Genomic DNA, 14,250 nt, shown 5'->3' with positions numbered 1-14,250 from the left:
GCACTGGCGCCCCCCAGGGATGTGTCCTCTCTCCTCTGCTCTTCTCCCTCTACACAAATGACTGCACCTCAAGAGACCCGTCTGTTAAAATCCTGAATTTCGGCGGATGATATGACAGTCATTGGCCTCATCAAGGACAGTGACGAGTCTGTATACAGACGAGAGGTCGAACAGCTGGCCCTCTGGTGCGGTCAAAACAACCTGGAGCTGAACAAGCTTAAAACTGTGGAGATGACAGTAGACTTCAGGAGGAGCCCCCCAGTGCTGCCCCCTCTCACACTACTCAACAGCATTGTGTCTGCTGTGGAAAACTTTAGGTTTCTGGGATCCACAATTTCCCAGGACCTAAAGTGGGAACTAAACATAAACACAATTGTTAAAAAGGCCCAGCAGAGGTTGTACTTCCTGCACCAGCTCAGGAAGTTCAACCTGCCTCAGGAGCTGCTCATCCAATTTTACTCTGCAGTAATCCAGTCTGTTCTCTGTTCATTTATCACAGTCTGGTTTGGCTCAGCCACAAAACAGGACAGGAACAGACTTCAACGGACAGTCAGGATTGCAGAAAAAATCATTGGTGTTGATCTGCCCTCCATTCAAGACTTATACAGATCTCGAGTCAGGAAACGGGCAGAAAACATCATTGCAGACCCATCACACCCTGGTTACAACCTTTTTCAACTTCTTCGCTCTGGTAGGCGCTACAGAGCACTGTACGCCAAAACTACCAGACATGTGAACAGTTTCTTTCCTCAGGCCATCACTCTCATGAACACTTAAGTCAATCTCACAGCATCAGGGACAATACTAGGTAAAACCGGAGTCCAATTCCTTGTATGTGTACATATACTTGGCCAATAAAGCTGATTCTGATTCTGATTCTAATTGTACTGTTCTTAAGTAAAGGGAGAAGCATCCACTTGCAGAGCCACAGCACCATACGTCACCGCAGTTTCAGACCCGCAGTTGTAGACCCGCAGTTTTAGACCCGGAAGTGACGTTACCATTTCTAGGTTACATCTTGCCTGAAGAAGGGGCCTGAGTTGCCTCGAAAGCTTGCATATTGTAATCTTTCTAGTTAGCCAATAAAAGGTGTCATTTTGCTTGGCTTTTCTCTACATTCATAATGGCTAACACGGTACAACACCCTAGTACTAGGCAAGCCGAAAACAACAGCTCCATTTATCGAACACAAGTCTTGGTTTTTAGCACGAGCGCAGCATTTTCGAGCACAAACAAAATATGACAGAAAACAGCACGGTATTGTTATTATTATTATTATTCCTGTTATTCTTAACTATAATTATAAAACTGTACATTTTGCAAAACGTTTTTCAAAACAGTTTAAAAAGTTAACGTTACGTTTACATGTATGTAATCTTTGGCAGGCGAGTTAATTGTTAATGACTGCAACACTAGTTACGGTGGTTTGCCTCATAAAAACTGAGGAAATCGACACTTAATGTTGCATTGTCAGCAAAATACGATAAAAATGCATTTTGCCCAAAGTTCAGTCTATGTTCTTGATGAACGGAAAATTCCCAGTATTTTAAGACGATATTTAACTTAAATTAAGATCTTTTAAGTTCCGTTTTATTGTGTGTTATATATTTTATAAATTGTATTCAGCCATCCATTCATTTCCTAACGAATGTTAACGTAGTGTTTATTTAAGTTTTAATTCTTTTCTTTTTTGGGGGGTGGGCGCGACTTTTGTAAATGAAAATGAAACAATAAACATATTCCTGTTCGGTTAAGAAGTGAACATTAAGTCTTTAAATGAGAAAGTAATCTAGGGATAAGCTTCAAAATTCTACACCACTTTATAATAAATTATGTTTTCTTATTTAGCCAGTGAAGTAGTGTCAAATGATGTTGTTTTTAAGAAAGCTGTGAAATTAAAACCCTTTGCCCAAATTGAATGTTCAGAATTTGGTGCATTAGTTAACAAGTCTAAATCTTCCTTCATTTTTTTTACTACATTTCTGAAAGATCTTTTACTTTCTCTCTGGTAAGCCACATTTAAGTATTATAAATTAGTTTTTAAATCTTGGATATGTATCTACATTATTTATACTGGCTAATAACCTCTTCTTAAGGTAAAAAAAATCTTTTTAACTGTGATCTATCAAATTATAGACCAATTTTCTAATCTTTCTTGTATTTCTAAAATTTAGAGAAAGGTGTAGGTAAGCGGTTCTCTATATTTTTGCAAATAAAAGTAATCTCTTGTAACATTTTTACCCAGGTACTGCATTAGTCAAAGTATTCAATGATTTGAAATCCACTGACCATGGTTGCATTTTTAGGCCCATAGTATAGCATCTACAGTAAGTGCCACATTTGATACTATAGACCATGATATTCATCTGATCAACTACATGAACCATCTCAGTGTTCTAAAATAGAGGTTTACCTAGTAGAAAGTAGATTCCTTGAAATTTTCATTTGTTGAAATCTAACAAAACAGAAGTGCTAGTCATTGGTTCGAAAGCTGCCTCTATCACTCAAGATACACTAATTCTAAACTTGGGTATATCTACAGTGAAAATTATGATCTTTCATTTGATACACATACTAAATATGTATCTAGAGTAGCCTTCATTTTACTTAAGAAATATTGCAAAACTTAGATTATGTTAGCATTCCATGATGCTAAATAACTTATCTGTGCTTTTATTACTTCTACATGGATCACCGTAAGGCCTTGTGGCTGATAACAGACTTAATTTAATTCAAAACACAGTGGCTGAAGAGCTTACAAGAGCCAGGAAATATGCACAGTATATATCACCCCTGTTTTGCTTTCTTTTTATTTTCTTTCTGCAAATTTTGTATTTCGTATTGAATTATTAGGTACTGGTGATCACCTGTATCATTTTGCATAGTTAAGATTAACAATATTTGAAAAAAATAAGTGTTCATAAATGTTCTCTAATTTTGATCACCAATTTATGTGTACATGTAATATTTAAAACAATGAGGTTGATATTAATTACGTTTTAAGTTTCTAAGCATTGCAAATTTTTTTTAATTTAATCAAGTGTGTATTGTAAATATTTAAGTTATTCACATGCAAAATGCAGTCACACTAATACTGATAAACAACACATGCCTACTTTAAGAAGTTGTACTTGTATTCTGCTTACATCAAGATTTTCTTACTCTACCTAATTATCAGCACATATTGGATATTTACATTTGTATGTGAAAGACTTATTTGTTTTTGTTACAGTAACAAGACAAAATGAATATCTTCAGGCACATGGATACTAATTAAAAACAAGGTTAGTTTATAGGGATGTCATTGAGAGGACTACAAGTAATGGTCATTGTTTTGTAACTTGCAGTAGGTGATATGAATCCATTTCAATTTCGGAATCTTCCACAGCAGTTGGTTGGGTGAGTGGATTGTGGAGTATTCATGTTGATGGTGAGAAAATCAAAGAAACTTATTTTTTAGGTTGGGAATACTTTAGAACCACTATAAATAAATTGCAGTAAGTAGAGTGTGCACTGTACTGTATGCAAATAGATTAAATATTAATTTGAAATAATTCTTCTGTGTGCTCCACAATATGCTCTGCACCTTGTCTTGAATGCGCCATTTGACTTCACAGCTGTAAGCTTTCACTTATGTCTCTGATTATTTGTTAATATCTGTTACTGGTTTAAATATTCTTTGTTTTTTTCCCTCTGCATGGCAGTGTGATTTACCCTTGATCAGGAGGTGCTGGTGCTTTATTCTATTGGAGAACTTTGCTGTTGGAAGTTATCTCTTTCTCTGTGGCTAACGTGTGAATATTTCGTACAGGACAAAGGCGTTCACTAAAGGTGAGGAGGTATACAGTTAATATCTAATATTATTTAAATGGGCATGTAGAAATACATGTTTTGTTTAATTCTCTTTGTGGTCTTTTATCTAAAGGAACCACTAATAAAAAAGGACCTCCACACTGCAGTAAAATGGTTGCGCCAACATAGACGGTTGTTCAGAGGTGCCGTGTCTGAGCCCCATTTTCTGGAGATGGAGGAGGAGGACCAAAGCCGAGCTCTCCAGGACATCATCGATGCAGTCGAAACTGAAGATTTAATTTTGGCAAAAGAACCCTTTGTATTTATTTTTCAGTTTAGGGATGATATGGAACTTTTCACTCAGGAATGTCGGGATAAAATGAAACTTAAAGTAAACTGCATATTTAATGAATCAGTATAATTATTGTCTGTTGCTACATTGATTGTTACTTGTATTTTATTGTGCATTAATACTCTATTGATTTCAGTTTATAATACTTTGATTTTTCTGTTTTCCTTTGATGGTGGATAGTTTTTGAAAATAAACAATTTAACTGCAAGTCTTTTTTTGGGTCTGCTGCTCATTTTGAAATATTGATATTAGTTCTTCTTACTTATGTTAGTATTTTTAAAGCCCACTTAGTGCTATCTAAAGGCTCTTTTAAAATAATTTTTAAAAATATTTCATCACAGAACAAACACGAAAATTAGTAAAAATGTCTCCTTTTGGAAATAATAATGTAGTGGGTTTTTTTGAGGGTTTCCTTGGAGGACAGAAAATAATTTTGTACAGCAGTGAAAGATTTGAGGTCTTGGACATTATGAAGATGCTGCTGTGCAATAATGTAATATTGTGGTTTTATAAGTCACTACACACATTACTGAAGTACACTCAATGATAGTTTTACATAGCCTCACATTTCAGTCCTTCACAAATACAGTAGTTCACAAACATTGTATTTTAATTTCTCTTTGAGAAGCATGAAAGATAATTGTGTTGAATCTCAATTTATGATTACATTTTTTCTACATATGTACTATTGAGGGACTTTTTTTTTAAATCAGATGGTCACTTTATTTTAACAATCAATGTAAATAACTTGTTTACTCTTTACTCTCAGATCACATTCTGTGTGTTTATCAAGCAGAACTTAATATTTTCATTTTCTACACAATACTGTAATAACTGTACAGTTCACTCAGTGAGACACACAAACACACTCACTATGCATACACACTACAGGTGCCGTCATTGGTTCCTCTGTGGATTGGACTGTTGAATTAACACAATGGCTGTACATGCTGGGGTCTTTGGCACATGTCGTCCCAGTAGCATGTGAGGTGTCTCCAATGGTTTACCCTGCTCCTCCAAGATGGCTCTGTCTCCTTCTCCCTGTTCCAGTCTCGGTTCAAGGTCGTCCAGATGACCAAAAGTATTTTTTAGGAGATGTTCAATATGTTGAAAAAATTGCCTGTGGCCAGCATCCAGTGTAATGTTTTGTCTAAATTCTCCACTCCTCTTTTTGTAGCATTATAGTCCATTATCATTTCTGGCCATGGAATCTCCTATCCCTGTGCAGGTCACATTGTGCACGAAGGATGTGTCATTTGTTTAGACAAACATGAAGGTCTTCACTGGCCTATTCTGTGTGGCCAGCAGTTGAGATGGGAGCTCTGGCTTATTTGTCCTTATTGTGCTAAGCATTGTTACCTTCATCTTGAGGAGCTCCTGTCCCAGTTTGTGTAAAAGTTATTGCATATGGCGTTGTGGCCATGCAGCTTATGTCATGTCCAGGGTAACTCTCACGCCCTAATTTCTCACAGCAGTTCCTCCATCTGACTTCCCCTTGTTAATGAAATGACATCCTCTGCTCTTCTGTATCTCTGTGCTTCACCTTGAGCAAGTTATTCGTAGCTTTGGACTGGGTTTTCATTTTAATGCAGATGATGCTTAGATCTATTTCGGTGTTAAAAGTGACACTTCATCACAGCTTTCTCAGCTCACAACTTGCCTTAGTGAAATTAAAGTAAAATTAAAACCTTAACAGAGCAAAACTCTTTAAAATGAAATTGCAACATAACTGAACTCCTGCAAAGTGGCACTAAAGTGCAACTTAAGAAAACAAGCTCCTCTTCAACCATTCTGGGTGATGATGTCATCAGACGTTCTTTTACTGCAAAGAATCTCGGTGTCACTTTGATTCGTCCTTTTCTTATTTCACCCATGTAAGCCATATTAAACTTCCACCTGTGTCACCTTTTCTTATGTTTGCTCATTCCTGTCCTTTTCTAATGGTGAGAATCTTGTCCCTGCTGTTATCACATCCAGCATTGATTATTGTAAGTAACTGCTGGCAGGTGCCACTTCTAATCGTATATCACAGCTCCAGCTGATTCAAAACTCAACTGCAAGAGTCCTGACACGGACCACCGACAGGGAGCACATCCCAGCCATACTGAGAAAAGCGCTATATAAATGTAATGAATTATTATTATTATCCTGCTGCACCTTCACTGCTCCCTATGTCTTACAGGATTGAATATCAAATTCTGTTACTGACCTGCCCACTAAGGTCCCCCGATTCTGTGCCCCCCACTAACCTGCACTCTGTGGGTGACAGCAGGGTCTTCACCTGTATATAGTGCCCTGACTGTGGAATGACCTCCCAAAATTAATGACATCAGCTGACTCCATTCATTTGTTTTTAACTCATTTGATTAAGAAGACATTAAACAGACCTGACATTCTGCCCCTTCTTTTAGTTTACCCCGTCTATCTGTCCAGGGACTCGGGGTTTGCATTATCACAAATTATGTTATTTGTTCAAAAATTTGTTGTAGTATTATATGTTGTATTTTAGTTTGGATTATTGTCTTTTATTCTATTTGAATGTTTTGTATATCCTGTATTTATCTTTATTTAGTGGAAATATTTGTAGCCAATGTTATATAGGTCTTGATGTTCTTTCTGAATTTTTGGCATAGGAAGGGTGCTATATAAATAAATTAGGGTTATTAATAGTATTTTTTTGGTGGCTTATAATAATAAGTGACAAAAACTAGAGCAGTTCTATGTAAGGCAATTAATATATAGCATATTTCAGTGTACTGTATAACATGTATTGCCGTTTTCTTCACATACATGTTTAAAAATATTAGATTGGCTAAAATGTTTATTCTAAACTGGTTTAGAACAATATTGCACGCATGCATAGTACATTTTAAAAAATGTAATCACTTTTTTTTATTAATGTTTTACTAAAATCTAACGTGGTGCAAACATTGTAATTATATTGTATATTTTGTTTCATGAATGTAAACGAAAAACTATTTTCAAGTAACACAGATCTTAACGATTTTAATTTTGTCGATATGTTAAATGGTTCCTACACACCCGAACACAACGTAAATGTTAATAGTGTATTTCACAGAAACGATCCGTATTGTTTAGTTTGATGTATGACACGAGGTGATGGCAGAAACCCTCCGAACTTCACAAGGATGTGTATTATTTAGTTTGTTGTACTGTTTTTCCTTGTCAGTTTTATCTTTTAATTTCTGAACGGGTCCTTGACCCGACATTACTTTCCGGGCTTTGCTGAAACATGCCGAAACCTTCTAAAAGTTATCTTCCGATTCTCCGTCCTCAAACTGCGGTGACGTCAGTTCTGACTTGGAGAAGACTTACTTGCCGAGACCGGCCGAAACCTTCCGAAAGTAATGTTACGAAGTCAGTCCTGAAACGTCACTTCCGGGTCTACAACTGCGGGTCTACAACTACGGGTCTGAAACTGCGGTGACGTATGGTGCTGTGGCTCTGCAAGTGGATAGTTTTGAGTAAAGGGGGAATATATTATATTCTGTACTTTGGCCACTAGGTGGAGACAGTGAAGAGGGATAGAAAAGAGTGGTAAGGAATCTAGAAAGTTCGGAGGACTATTGTTTCCCTGTTGTTGCTTCCAGTTGTTAGATTAAACTTTAACTTTTGGGCACTGAGTTTCTTCATTTTATCCTCTGACAACTTAACAAATACACGGGCAAACTTATCACCAAATCTCTCCACTATACGCTAACACTTCTACCTCTCCAGGATGTGGACAGTTGTATGTTTTTGATACAGGGCAAGCTACTGAAGTACGCTTACAAAATAAAGCAAACTGTGCATGCAGCGAAAATGTACTTCCCCAGCTAGATTCCATGCTCAGAACCATCAACCCCTTCGCTAAATCATAGAAACACATGCATGAAATCGCTCAGTCCAATCCAACAGCATCTGTACAAATGGTGTTCAAGGAAAACCCTAGGCAGGATTTAGAACGATACAATGCCCTGACATTGCAGCGATTTTCGTCGGAGAAGATGGCGAAACTCCTGCCGAAAGGGACATTTGTATCAATCCCATAGGCATTAGGCAACTCCTGTAAACAGATTTCCACGCTCGATATGAATTGCGATCCTATGGTTTACAAACTTTTATTACGCACTTTTATTCCCTTACAGAGACATTGGCTGGCACAAAGATTTACAACATGTTCCCGATAAAAGAACCGCCAAGCGAATAAAGCTTACTCAATGCCAATTTTACGCGTACAGATTAGCAATGAGGAATACATTTAGTATTTTGCACACACCAGCGACAAACTATTACTGTTGGCAACTGTACGTCGTAGATGCGTATGTTAAAACAGAGGGCGCGCGTCTCAACTATCTCAGATTACATCAACAAGATCTGCGCGTGGAACTATTAGACGCACTGCAAGCAAACTCTGAAAAGAACAACGTACGTGTAGGCAAACCATGGCCATAGTACGTAAATTCGGAAAGCCTGATTTTATTTATCACTTTCACATGTAATCCTGCTTGGCCGGAAATTCAACATACACACTGCGTCTTTCAAGAAGTATTTATCTCTTCTTGATTTCTGAATTCCTTTCTCACCGTTTTCTGTTCCTATTCTTACGCGGGTGTCGGCTTGTATATATATATATATATATATATATATATATATATATATATATATATATATATATATTTTTTTTTTTTTTTTTTCCTTTTTTACATCAGATACTGGAAGCCGCTGACAAACCCTTCTCTTCGTTTAAAAAAAGTCATTGAAGTGGATCATGAGTTTGTGTAACGTTAATGAAATTGGCCAGGAGGTGTCACTAGAGAGATGAGTGTCAAATTCTTCGAAGCCTAAATACGATTTCCGACACAATTGCTTTAAATGTTTTGATGCTTCGTGATAATTCACTCCGCCCATCACTACTGTGAACCATTGACATGAAACTGAAATAGTGCGTCGACGTTTGTTCAATCCGATTAGATTAACATAACCTTAAACAATACTAATACACTGTCAATGAATGTGGGAGTGGGTAGTGCAAGGAGCTGCGTCCCCGGAATAATCTGAAAGCAACCAAGTAATGGGCAGCCTCAGGGCACCTGATGGACAAAAGATCAATGACTTGGCATACATTTTCATTTGGCCGGCACCCTTCACTCAGGAAACATAGGTATTCACACAGAAACAAATACAAGTCAGAACCAATTTTTAATGGATGTTGACATGCACTGACAACAAGCACATTGTGCAAATAAACCAGTTTATTTCATGATTAATTCACATTACATAATTAGAGTTTTTGATATATTTGGGGGATTGGGCGGCACCCCACCGCCTCGCATTACAAACCGCCACTGGTAAATTTGCAGAATCGGGAAAAAGGAGAGCATTAGTCGGTACTGCTAGATTTCAGGAGATTGCATTGTTGCAACTACTAGATTGAATTTCAGAAGAGTAACAGCCCGGCAGTAGTTGTTTGGTAATGTAAGTTATTGTTTCTGTTTCAGACCACTGCCAGTTTCTGTGGGTGGTATTAAAGGAGGATACGCACAGAATATTGTCCTGTCGTTTGTCCTTTGTAGACGCGCCCCAGAAACCCGTTAAGGACTTTTTTCAGACGTCCACTAAAATCACGCTGGAAGGTTTGTATTATTTTGCACTTCTGCGAAACAATATGCCAACTACTTATAATATTGTACTGACTAAGGAGGGTGAGGCACAAAACGGGTGCTTGAAACGTGGTGCTCAACAGACGGCAATTTATTGAATAACAAAAAATAAAAAAGGACATCTCTAAAACAACACTGCCTTTTAAAATACTTTCTCCGTTAACTCTGGAAGCTTTTTTCTATCCTCATCCACACACACACACACACACACACACACACACACACATATACACCCCCGTCCTTCCTTCCTGTCTCTATCCCTCCTACACGTGTACCTCCTGTCTCTCTATGCAGTCATAAGCAACCCAGGGCTTCTTCCAAGAGGTGTGCGCTCCCCTAAACACAGTACAGTACATTGAAAACATCTTAAACGTTAATTACAAAACTTCACAATATACATCGTTATTCGTTTCCTTTGGATCTGAAAGGCACTTTCATTATTAGTCAGTCGGAGCCTAAATGTGTTGAAAACTATGTGTGCACGTGTGAGTTTATGAGAATTTAATAATTAAAGTCGCACTTCTTATGTAATGTGTTAAGTGAAGGCTTTTATTGGCCGACTTGTATGAGGTGCACAGTAGAACATGATGCTGTATTTACTTTTATGTCCTTACAAGCAAGTTACACCTGCCAGTTGCCATTCAACGCGGGTAATATGCCCCCCTGCTTCTCTGAAGTCACATGATCTTGCAACTTTCCTCTCCCACGTGACATCATTGGCATGCGTTTCTCGAGTGGGCTGTGTCGCTACCCAATCTGCGGGGCCTACCAGATTTGCGCGCGCATGCGCAGAGCTTAACTAGTACGACCCTGCACGATCTGCGTTTTTTTACTTTGCGACACGAGCTGTTTTGCATTCTTCCGTTCTGTTCGGTGCTGTGTGGCGCTGTGTTCCCACAGTAGTTTCTTGACTGAGACATTTTAGGGCGGCTGCATTGTGTTTCTTCGAAGACTTGAGGGAGACAGAAGCTTGCGTTTAGAAATAGCAGGTATTGGCGAATCCTTTAAACACATTTGATTTCTGTTACCGTGCATATTTATGCTGTGTGTTTTTTTGCTGGGAGTGCTTTGTCTCCCTTTCGCCTAATTTTATTATTTTGTCATTGTAAATCTTTTGTTGTAAGTTTCTCATTGCACAGTTTTGAATGCTATATGCCGCTGCAGTTCCCTCCTCATCCCAGCGTTTGCCAATCACATTAAAATATGAACCATATTTAGAAGGAACTATTAAGTAATTTGTTAATTTATTCTTCAAAATGTAAAAACGGCTTAAGTGTAAACAGATATTTATATAATTGGTTTAGATGTGCCGAGTTGTACTATTCTGACTGTGACAATAACAGTTGTCTGTTATAAAGTACAACAATCAAATTTAAAACTTAACTGGTCATAAGAATCAAATCCCAATGTGCCAATTTGTACTACCGGACAAAAACTGTATCCTCAGTGAATTATAAATCAGCACATTGAACTATATTTAAAATGTGATAATAGTCAAGTGCATTTTGTCATATCATTTATCAGTGACTTTTTCTGTGAAATAAAATGGTAAATATGGTTTACAATCATTAAGAGATTGCTGAAACATTGGTTTTACAAAAACTACCTGTAATACTATTGTGTATCTCATGTTTCTGCCATACACTCTTAAAAGTAATGGTTCAGTATTGGCACATTACTGGGCTGTCTGGTTCCTCGTAGAAGAACTGTTTGACTAAGAACCATTTATTCTGTGTAGAGGACCTTGTATATGAACAGGGTCGTTTGGGCTTTGAAAAGGATAATTGGAAATCTATAATGTATGGCAGGCTACCTAGTACATTACCAACAGATCAAGAAAATCTGATCTTATTCTGTGTTATTGTATACAACCGGAGCCCGGTGTTATTTTAGAAAATCTGCTGTTATATATTCATGGTTATTAATGGAGCCTATTACTGATCTAAATTTAATAAAGGATCTTTCTGAAACTTTCATGTGGATGATTCTTTTAAGAAACAAAAAATTGTTGTCTTAGAGCATCGCTCTGAAGAACCACTCTGGCACCTTTATTTTTAAGAGTGTATGTATAAAATTAAATAGAAAAACCTGTGTATAAACTGCGGTGGGTTGGCACCCTGCCCAGGATTGGTTCCCTGCCTTGTGCCCTGTGTTGGCTGGGATTGGCTCCAGCAGACCCCCGTGACTCTGTGTTCGGATTCAGCGGGTTGGAAAATGGATGGATGGAATGATGTGTATAAAGAAATTTACCATAATCACTTAACATTAACAAAAAGACAAAATGCACTCCGTAATGGCAATTTGTGTAATTCTTGATTTCAGTATACTTTACAAGAAACTGATCTACACTAGTGTAAAAATGATGAAATACACAAAGATGTTCAGCATATTATTATCCATATTACTAACTGAAAGTTATGGACGCAGGCTCACGGCTCACGGACGCATTGAGGCGCACGCGCACTGCGACTCAGTGCCCCAAAGTCAAACCCAGCATCGAAGCGCACGTGCACCGCCATATTGTGAGTGGCACTGCTGCGGAGTGGACGCAGGCTCACGGCTCACGGCTCACGGATGCATCGAGGCGCACGCGCACTGCGACTCAGTGCCCCAGAGTCAAACCCAGCATCGAAGCGCACGTGCACCGCCATATTGTGAGTGGCACTGCTGCGGAGTGAAGTAATGCATAATGTACTGCTTGGGATTGTACAAGAACCTGGGGGATTACATTTCATAGGTAAGGATGAACAATTGTTGTGATTATATTTGGCCGTTAGAAAATACCGTTTGCAAGCTCACGGATGCATCACGCGCATTGCGACTCAGCACCCCTGAGTCAAACCCAGAAGCATCCCGTTTGCAGGCTCACGGACGCGTATTGATAAAAACAATGGACGAAGGCGCCTACAACGCGCTTCTCAAACAGCAGAAGCAAAGGAGTCACGGCTCCAAAATGAAAGAGCTCAACGATTGGAAGAACGACAGACAGCCGCTAAACAATTCTGCCAGTTAGCTGACAACTCATTCTATAACGTTAGGTCACAATACAACTGCTGCCCAAGAGGAAGATGAGACAGGCTATACGTAATAATCTTTAACAGGTCCTTTACTAAAATCGTTTTCCAGAGTACACGTTACACAGCTCCCCAATACCCATAATTCCGTATTACAGTAATCCTTCGCTATATCGCGCTTCGCCTTTCGTGGCTTCACTCTATCGCGGATTTTATATGTAAGCATATTTAAATATATATCGCGGATTTTTCGCTGCTTCACGGGTTTCTGCGGACAATGGGTCATTTTACTTCTGGTACATGCTTCCTCAGTTGGTTTGCCCAGTTGATTTCATTGGCGGATGGCTGAGAAGCTACCTAATCAGAGTACACAGTTAAGTTCCTGTGTGCTGATTGGTTCCTGAGTGCTGCATTAACCAGGAAGTCTCATCTCACTCATTCAGCATTAAAGTGCTCCTGCTGCTGCTTCAGGGGCTGTGTCCAAGCGCCAACAGAAGATGCAAATGATTGCAGAAAAGGTAAAAGTTTTGGATATGTTGAAGGAAGGGAACAGCTACATCAATGAGTCCACGATTCTTTTTATTTAAAAAGGAGGAAAAGCATATAAGATCTACGGCAGCAGTGTCCTTTAACCAGGGCGCAAAACGAGTTGCAAGTGGACGTGATAAAGCGGTAGTCTGGATGGAATCTGCTTTAGGGATTTGGATTGAAGACTGCCAGAAGGAGAACAACGGCGGTGCAACACAGTCGCCTGAAGAGGCTCCTTTAGAAGAGCTGTAACACTCTCCTTTGTTGTGCAGTAAAATTAAACTCATCGTTATCAGACAAGTCGTCGTGTTGGTGAGTAACCATAATTATCTACGTACAGTACTTATTACATGTTCATAGTTTAGTGGCACTGTACACACATTTTACTGTATACAATTTTTCTTGCATTGTACGTATTTATTGCTGGTGGCCTGTCTGTCGTAATGGCTGTAACATATGTGATATCGGAGACGCTAAATATCTTTAAAATAATATTTAGGTTTTACTCTATATAAACTGTGTTTGCATACATAATTTCAACGAATCTTACCTAATAACTAAGAGAATATAAAGGGTTTATGCTGTATAACTGTACGGGGAATATTTATAAACCATATGGGAGAGTTTATAAGGACTTAAAATATATAAAAATAACCATATAAACATATGGTTTCTACTTTGCGGATTTTCCTCTTTCGCGGGTGGGTCTGGAACGCAACCCCCGCGATGGAGGAGGGATTACTGTACTACGGAATCCCCAAAGGTCCAGACTACAATATACTACAGCATATTTGAATCACATTACAGTAATTCAGTATTAACAGTAAGTGCAATTATAATTCCTAACGGTACACAACGTATAGCTAACGACACAGCCACAGAACAAACCTAAACGAGATCA

At 38.4% G+C, this 14,250-nt stretch overlaps 1 protein-coding gene and 1 long non-coding RNA gene across 3 annotated transcripts in view; both read left to right on the top strand.

Annotated features, from left to right (window-relative positions):
• Window positions 1-1,023: 1,023 nt before the first annotated feature.
• On the top strand, window positions 1,024-4,155 carry LOC114645813 (uncharacterized). Its single transcript, XR_003715201.2, has 4 exons — window positions 1,024-1,257; window positions 3,233-3,284; window positions 3,705-3,831; window positions 3,926-4,155. It is a non-coding gene; the product is annotated as an uncharacterized LOC114645813 (long non-coding RNA).
• A 6,473-nt stretch (window positions 4,156-10,628) lies between these two features.
• Window positions 10,629-14,250, top strand: part of LOC114645811 (butyrophilin subfamily 1 member A1-like) — an 84,881-nt gene continuing 81,259 nt past the window's right edge. Inside the window, exon 1 of one of the 2 annotated variants that reach the window (XM_028793666.2) lies at window positions 10,629-10,796. The gene's annotated coding sequence lies outside the window, so the exon portion shown is untranslated. The remainder of the gene's footprint in view (window positions 10,797-14,250) is intronic. The other variant, XM_028793667.2, reaches the window with a different exon arrangement.

The sequence above is a fragment of the Erpetoichthys calabaricus genome, chromosome 2 (genome assembly GCF_900747795.2).
Source record: "Erpetoichthys calabaricus chromosome 2, fErpCal1.3, whole genome shotgun sequence".
Classification (NCBI taxonomy): Eukaryota; Metazoa; Chordata; class Cladistia; order Polypteriformes; family Polypteridae; genus Erpetoichthys; species Erpetoichthys calabaricus.
This window is presented reverse-complemented; position numbering and strand designations above follow the sequence as displayed.